This window comes from Oncorhynchus mykiss, chromosome 2 (assembly GCF_057628025.1).
Source record: "Oncorhynchus mykiss isolate SJ-2025 chromosome 2, ASM5762802v1, whole genome shotgun sequence".
Taxonomy (NCBI): domain Eukaryota; kingdom Metazoa; phylum Chordata; class Actinopteri; order Salmoniformes; family Salmonidae; genus Oncorhynchus; species Oncorhynchus mykiss.
The window spans coordinates 47035763-47043562 of record NC_143023.1 but is presented as its reverse complement, the minus strand read 5'-3'; the positions used below and the strand labels follow the sequence as shown (position 1 = coordinate 47043562).

General features: G+C 42.5%; 1 long non-coding RNA gene across 1 annotated transcript in view; it reads left to right on the top strand.

Moving 5' to 3' along the window:
* The window catches only part of LOC149985120 (uncharacterized), a 414522-nt gene that overhangs the window by 213937 nt on the left and 192785 nt on the right, over window positions 1-7800 (top strand). The gene's annotated exons all lie outside the window — the stretch shown is intronic.

The window sequence follows — 7800 nt, the reverse complement described above, 5'->3', positions numbered from 1 at the left end:
ACTATTGTAGCTGGAAACGGCTGATTTTTAATGGAATATCTACATAGGCATACAGAGGCCCATTATCAACAACCATCACTCCTGTGTTCCAATGGCACGTTGTGTTAGCTAATCCAAGTTTATCGTTTTAAAATACTTATTGATCATTAGAAACCCCTTTTGCAATTGTGTGCACAGCTGAAAACTGTTGTCACTTCTAGGTTAGACTACTGCAATGCTCTACTTTCCGGCTACCCGGATAAAGCACAAAATAAACTTCAGTTAGTGCCAAATACGGCTGCTAGAATCCTGACTATAACCAATTTTTTAAATCATATTACTCCAGTGCTAGCCTCCCTACACTGGCTTCCTGTCAAAGCAAGGGCGGATTTCAAGGTTTTACTGCTAACCTACAAAGCATTACATGGGCTTGCTCCTACCTATCTCACTGATTTGCTCCTGCCGTACATACCTACACGTATGCTACGGTCACAAGACGCAGACCTCCTAATTGTCCCTACAATTTCTAAGCAAACAGCTGGAGGCAGGGCTTTCTCCTATAGAGCACCATTTTTATGGAATGGTCTGCCTGCCCATGTGAGAGACGCAAACTCGGTCTCAACCTTTAAGTCTTTACTGAAGACTCATCTCTTCAGTGGGTCATATGATTGAGTGTAGTCTGGCCCAGGAGTGTGAAGGTGAACGGAAAGGCTCTGGAGCAACGAACTGCCCTTGCTGTCTTTGCCTGGCCGGTTCCCCTCTTTCCACTGGGATTCTCTGCCTCTAACCCTATTACAGGGGCTGAGTCACTGGCTTACTAGGGCTCTTTCATACCGTCCCTAGGAGGGGTGCGTCACTTGAGTGGGTTGAGTCACTGATGTGATCTTCCTGTCTGGGTTGGCGCCTCCCCCTTGGGTTGTGCCGTGGCGAAGATCTTTGTGGGCTATACTCGGCCTTGTCTCAGGATGGTAAGTTGGTGGTTGAAGATATCCCTCTAGTGGTGTGGGGGCTGTGCTTTGGCAAAGTGGGTGGGGTTATATCCATCCTGTTTGGCCCTGTCCGGGGGTGTCATCGGATGGGGCCACAGTGTCGCCTGACCCCTCCTGTCTCAGCCTCCAGTATTTATGCTGCAGTAGTTTATGTGTCGGCTAGGGTCAGGGTCAGTTTGGGCTAGGGCTAGGGTCAGTTTGTTATATCTGGAGTACTTCTCCTGTCCTATCCGGTGTCCTGTGTGAATTTAAGTATGCTCTCTCTAATTCTTTCTCTCTCTCGGAGGACCTGAGCCCTAGGATCATGCCTCAGGACTACCTGACATGATGACTCCTTGCTGTCCCCAGTCCACCTGGCCGTGCTGCTGCTCCAGTTTCAACTGTTCTGCCTGTGATTATTATTATTTGACCATGCTGGTCATTTATGAACATTTGAACATCTTGGCCATGTTCTGTTATAATCTCCACCCGGCACAGCCAGAAGAGGACTGGCCACCCCTCATAGCCTGGTTCCTCTCTAGGTTTCTTCCTAGGTTTTGGCCTTTCTAGGGAGTTTTTTCTAGCCACCGTGCTTCTACACCTGCATTGCTTGCTGTTTGGGGTTTTAGGCTGGGTTTCTGTACAGCACTTTAAGATATCAGCTGATGTACGAAGGGCTATATAAATACATTTGATTTGATTTGATTTGTTCTGATTAAAGAAGCAATAAAACTGGCCTTCTTTAGACTAGTTGAGTATCCGGAGCATCAGCATTTGTGGGTTCGATTACAGGCTCAAAATGACCAGAAACAAAAGCATTTATTCTGAAACTCATCAGTCTATTCTTGTTCTGAGAAATGAAGGCTATTTCATGCGAGAAATTGCCAAGAAACTGTAGATCATGTACACCGCTGTGTACTACTCCCTTCACAGAACAGCGCAAACTGGCTCTAACCAGAATAGTGAGAGGCCCCGGTGCACAACTGAGCAAGAAGACAAGTACATTAGAGTGTCTAGTTTGAAAAACAGACGCCTCACAAGTCCTCAACTGGCAGCTTCATTAAATAGTACCCGCAAAACAACATCAACAGTGAAGAGGCAACTCCGGGACGCTGGCCTTCTAGGCAGAGTTCCTCTGTCCAGTGTCTGTGTTCTTTTGCCCATCTTAATCTTTTATTTTTATTGGTCAGTACGAGATATTACTTTTTCTTTGCAACTCTGCCTAGAAGGCCAGCATCCCGGAATTGTCTCTTCACTATAGCCTTTTAAAATTATAAACTTGGATTAGCTAACACAACGTGCCATTGGAACACAGGAGTGATGGTTGCTGATAATGGGCCATTTCCAGCTACAATAGTCATTTACGGCATTAACAGTGTCTACACTGTATTTCTGATTAATTTTATGTTATTTTAATTGACAAGAAATGTGCTTTTCTTTCAAAAACAAGGACATTTCTACGTGACCCCACACTTTTGAACGGTAGTGTATGTATTTATTTTCAGCCTACATGGTCAACATGTTTTGTCTATGTGTACTCGTATCATTTAATGAACCTTACATAATTGGCTGTATGTTATGTCACAGGACCACTTCTAGTTTCCAAATCCACAGTTTACACCCCTTGTTTGGCGGCCATTATGGATTGTCCAATCAGCTTAAATCCAATTGTTTTCTTTTCTTCACATATTGCACAATACATAATTGAATGTACGTTGTGTCACAGTAAAAGGGGATTCCATTCTACTCAGGAGGAAATCCACAGAGTTAACACCCAGAGGAGCACCCCTGCTCATTTTGCTGCCCTTAAAAAGAGTGGTCAATCAGCTTAAATGCAGTACGTTTTTCATATTAGATATATAGTACCATTTAAAAGTTTGGACACACGTACTCATTCAAGGGACTTGCCCTTGAGTCTAAGCAATGTTGTGCTGCTGTTTTTATTGACTTGGCCAAAGCTTTTGTTATGGTAGACCATTCCATTATTGTGAGTCGGGTAAGGAGTATTGGTGTCTCTTAGGGGTCCTTGGCCTGGTTTGCTAACTACCTCTCTCAAAGAGTGCAGTGTATAAAGTCAGAACATCTGCTGTCTCAGCCACTTCCTGTCACGAAAGGAGTACCCCAAGACTCAATCGTAGGCCCCACACGATTTATATCAACAACATAGCTCAGGCAGTAGGAAGTGCTCTCATCCATTTATATGCAGAGTCTTATACTCAGCTGGTCCCTCCCTGGATTTTGTGTTAAATGCTCTACAACGAAGCTTTCTTAGTGTCCAACAAGCTTTCTCTGCCTGTAACCTTGTTCTGAACACCTCCAAAGCAAAGGTCATGTGTTTTGGTAAAGAAGAATGCCCCCTCTCCCCACAGGTGTGATTACGACCTCTGAGTGTTTAGAGCTTGATGTAGTCACCTCATACAAGTACTTGGGAGATAGATAGATAGATAGATAGATAGATAGATATACGGTACACTGTCCTCTCAGCACATATCAAAGCTGCAGACTAAAGTTAAATCTAGATTTGGTTTCCTCTATTGTAATTGCTCGTTTTTCACCCCAGCTGCCAAACTAACCCTGATTCAGATGACCATCCTACCCATGCTAGATTACGGAGACATCATTTATAGATCAGCAGGTAAGGGTGCTCTCAAGCGGCTAGATGTTCTTTATCATTCGGCCATCAAATTTGCCACCAATGCTCCTTATAGGACACATCACTGCACTCTATACTCCTCTGTAAACTGGTAATCTCTGTATACCAGTCGCAAGACCCACTGGTTGATGCTTATTTATAAAACCCTGTTAGGCCTCACTCCCCCCTATCTGAGATATTTACTGCAGCCCTCATCCTCCACATACAACACCCGTTCTGCCAGTCACATTCTGTTAAAGGTCCCCAAAGCACACACATCCCTGGGTCGCTCGTCAAACTGGACAGTTTTATCTTAATATCTTCATTCAAAGATTCGATCATGGACACTCTTACTGACAATTGTGGCTGCTTTGCGTGATGTATTGTTGTCTCTACCTTCATGCCCTTTGTGCTGTTGTCTGTGCCCAATAACGTTTCTACCATATTTTATGTTGCTACCGTGTTGTGTTGCAACCATGTTGTTGTCCTGTTGAGTTGCTACCATGCTGTGTTGTCATGTGTTGATGCTATGTTATGATGTTGTCTTAGGTCTCTCTTCATGTAGTGTTGTGTTGTCTCTCTTGTCGTGATGTATGTTTTGTCCTGTATTATTTAGATTTTTTTTAAATCCAAACCCCCGTCCCCACAGGAGGCCTTTTGGTAGGCCGTCATTGTAAATAAGAATTTGTTTTTAACTGACTTGCCTAGTTAAAAAAAAGGTTATATAAAAATCAAAAAATAAATAAAAGGGTTATTCTTTATTTAAAAATTGTTTTCATTGTAGAACAATAGTGACGACATCAAAACTCTGAAATAATACATATGGAATCATGTAGTAACCAAAAAAGTGTTAAACAAATCAAAATATATTTTATATTTGAGATTCTTCAAAGTAGCCACCCTTTGCCTTTACAGCTTTGCACACTATTGACATTCTCTCAACGAGCTTCATGAGGTGCATTTCAATTAACAGGTGTGCCTTGTTAAAAGTGAATTTGTGGATTTTCTTTCCTTCTTAATGCGTTTGGGACAATCAGTTGTGTTGTGACAAGGTAGGGGTGGTATACAGAAGATAGCCCTATTTGGTAAAAGACCAAGCCCATGTTATGGCAAGAACAGCTCAAATATGCAAATAGAAACGACAGTCCATCATTGCTTGAAGACATGAAGGTCAGTCAATCGGGAAAATGTCAAGAACTTTGAAAGTTTCTTCAAGTGCAGTCGCAAAAAAAAACATCAAGCGCTATGAGGAAAATGGCTCTTATGAGTACCGCCACAGGAATGGAAGACCCAGAGTTACCTCTGCTGCAGAGGATAAGTTTGTCAGAGTTACCAGCCTCAGAAATTGCACACCAAATAAATGCTTCACAGAGTTCAAGTAACAGACACATATCAACATCAACTGTTCAGAGGAGACTGAGTGAATCAGGTCTTCACGGTTGAATTGCTGCAAAGAAATCACTACTATAGGACACCAATAATAAGAAGAGACTTTTTGTGCCAAAAAAAACACAAGCAATGGACATTAGATTGTAGGAAATCTGTCAAATTTGAGATTTGTGGTTGCAACCGTCACGTCTTTGTGAGACGCAGAGTAGGTGAATGGATGATTTCCGCATGTGTGGTTCCCATTGTGAAGCATGGAGGAGGAGGTGTGATGGTGCTTTGCTGGTAACACTGTCAGTGATTTATTTAGAATTCAAGGCACACTTAACCAGCATGGCTACCACTGTAAAGGTCGTCTGATGAGGAAGGATCGGACCAAAGCGCAGCGTGGTATGTGTTCATGATTTTTATTAACACTGAACACTAGAACAAAGTGAGAAACAACAACAAACAGTTTTGTCAGGTGCAGAAAACACTAAACAGATAACTACCCACAAAACTCAGGTGGGAAAAGGCTACCTATGTATGGTTCCCAATCAGACACAACGATAGACAGCTGTCCCTGATTGAGAACCATACCCAGCCAAAACAAAGAAATACAAAACATAGAAAACTGAACATAGAATGCCCACCCAAATCACACCGTGACCTAACCAAAATAGAGACATAAAAAGCTCTCTAAGTTCAGGGCGTGACAGCCACCGCATTCTGCAGTGATACACCATCCCATCTGGTTTGCGCTTAGTGGTACTATCAATTGTTTTTCAATAGGACAATGACCCAACACACCTCCAGGCTGTGTAAGGGCTATTTGACAAAGAAGGATGGAGTGTAGTGCTGGAGTGATGGGAATGCTGCATCAGATGACCTGGCCTCCACAATCACCCGACCTCAACCCAATTCAGATGGTTTGGGATGAGTTGGACCGCATAGGGAAGGAAAAGCAGCCAACAAGTGCTCAGCATATGTGGGAACTCCTTCAAGACTGATGGAAAAGCATTCCAGGTGAAGCTTGTTGAGATAGTGCAAAGCTGTCATCAAGGCAAAGGGTGGCTACTTTGAAGAATCTCAAATATAAAATATATTTGTTTAACACTTTTTTAGTTACTACATGATTCCATGTGTGTTATTTCATAGTTTTGATGTCTTCACTATTATTCTATAATGTAGAAAATAGTCAAAATAAAGAAAAACCCTTGAATGAGTAGGTGTGTGCAAACTTTTGACTGGTGCTGAACATATTGCACTGAAGAGTAGGAATACACAATCAAAGGTTCTGAACACCTTCCTGTGGGGTGTAAAGTATACAACAGGAGGTCCCTGATCCTGGTGAAGAATACAAAGGGTTTCTCCCTCCCCATATTGACTAACATCACTCAATTCATAAAAAAGACAATACAAGTAAAAGTTGTGTGTCTGTCCATTCAGAGACGTCAGTATCATGCCCGTCTGTCAGTCTGGCCTTTATCACATCTAGCAAGCCTCCATGTGCTATCTCCATACATGTTTCCGTGAACACACACACACATAGTCACTGTACTATTACCAATGGCAGTTTGGATAGGTAATATCTGACACACAAACAGGTACCATGTTGAAGTTTAAACAGGTCAGACTAAACCTACCTAATTCTGTTCTCTCCATCGACGACTGTTGGTGAGCAGGCAAGATTTGAGGATGGAGGTGATATCAGCGCTTGGCCCCCCCCTCATCAAAGACACTGGTCTGTCACACATACACACACACACACACACACACACACACACACACAAAGAGAGAGAGAGAAAGCACTGATTACATTATCAATGGCAGTTATAATTTGCTTGGTGGAGCCAACCTGATGGCTGCGTTCTCCTTTATATTTCACTTCAGATATCATAAAATTTGAAGTGGAATAGAATGGTGAACCCAGCGATTAGGCTGGTTCCACCAGGCTAGGTTATGCCCTGGACATTATATGCAACTAAGAAGTAGAAAATAAGTAACAAATAATTCATTATGTTTCCCAATTGGATTATCAAATGTAATAAGCAACACATAATAAATTATGTTTCACAAATGGGCTCTCAAATGTATGTGGTGGGAGAATCAGAATTAGCTCGGTAACATAGATAATTCAGATGTCTTATCTGCTTAATAGGCTTATATGATTAAAACGGTTGAACTCTTGTTATTAGAATATATCCCTTCGGACTCTGGTGTTGGCAGTTGCACTTCCTCCCTCATATGGGCCTCAGTCACCCGGGGCCCAGAGAGGGGAGAAGTCAGGCTTGTCTATCACATGTCCCTGTTGCTATGCAGAATATCAGAAAGACAAGAGGACAGGAGGGAACATTGTCTTCATATGTGAATATGCATCTTTACCTATTACAAACCATGTTAAGGGATGGCGTGATTAGTGGGGAACCAATTACTTGTCTCCACAATGTCTGTGCCCAATCAATTCCTCCTTCGGCTTTGGGGATATAAGGTCTGAGACAGGACGTCTGGGGTAGTGTATGGAATCATTGTACATCCTCTCTGATGTTGCATCTGTTGGGTTCTAATTTTTCAGAGTAAATAACTCACGGACACTAGAGAAGCTTAACCAAGCTTAATTCTTCCAAAAAGTTTGACAGCTGTATTCAGACAAAGACATGTTCCCACCATCACAAGTATATATACTCCACTTTAGGTACTCCTCCTTCTCTCCAATCCTTACATTTTATGGTTCCACAGGAAGAGGGTAACAGAATAATAAACCACTATTTCTCTCTTCAGGGGAACTGACCTGACCTCCTGACCTCAACCCCTCCTTCGCCTAATCCACAGATGTCCATCACTCCCCTCAGTGAG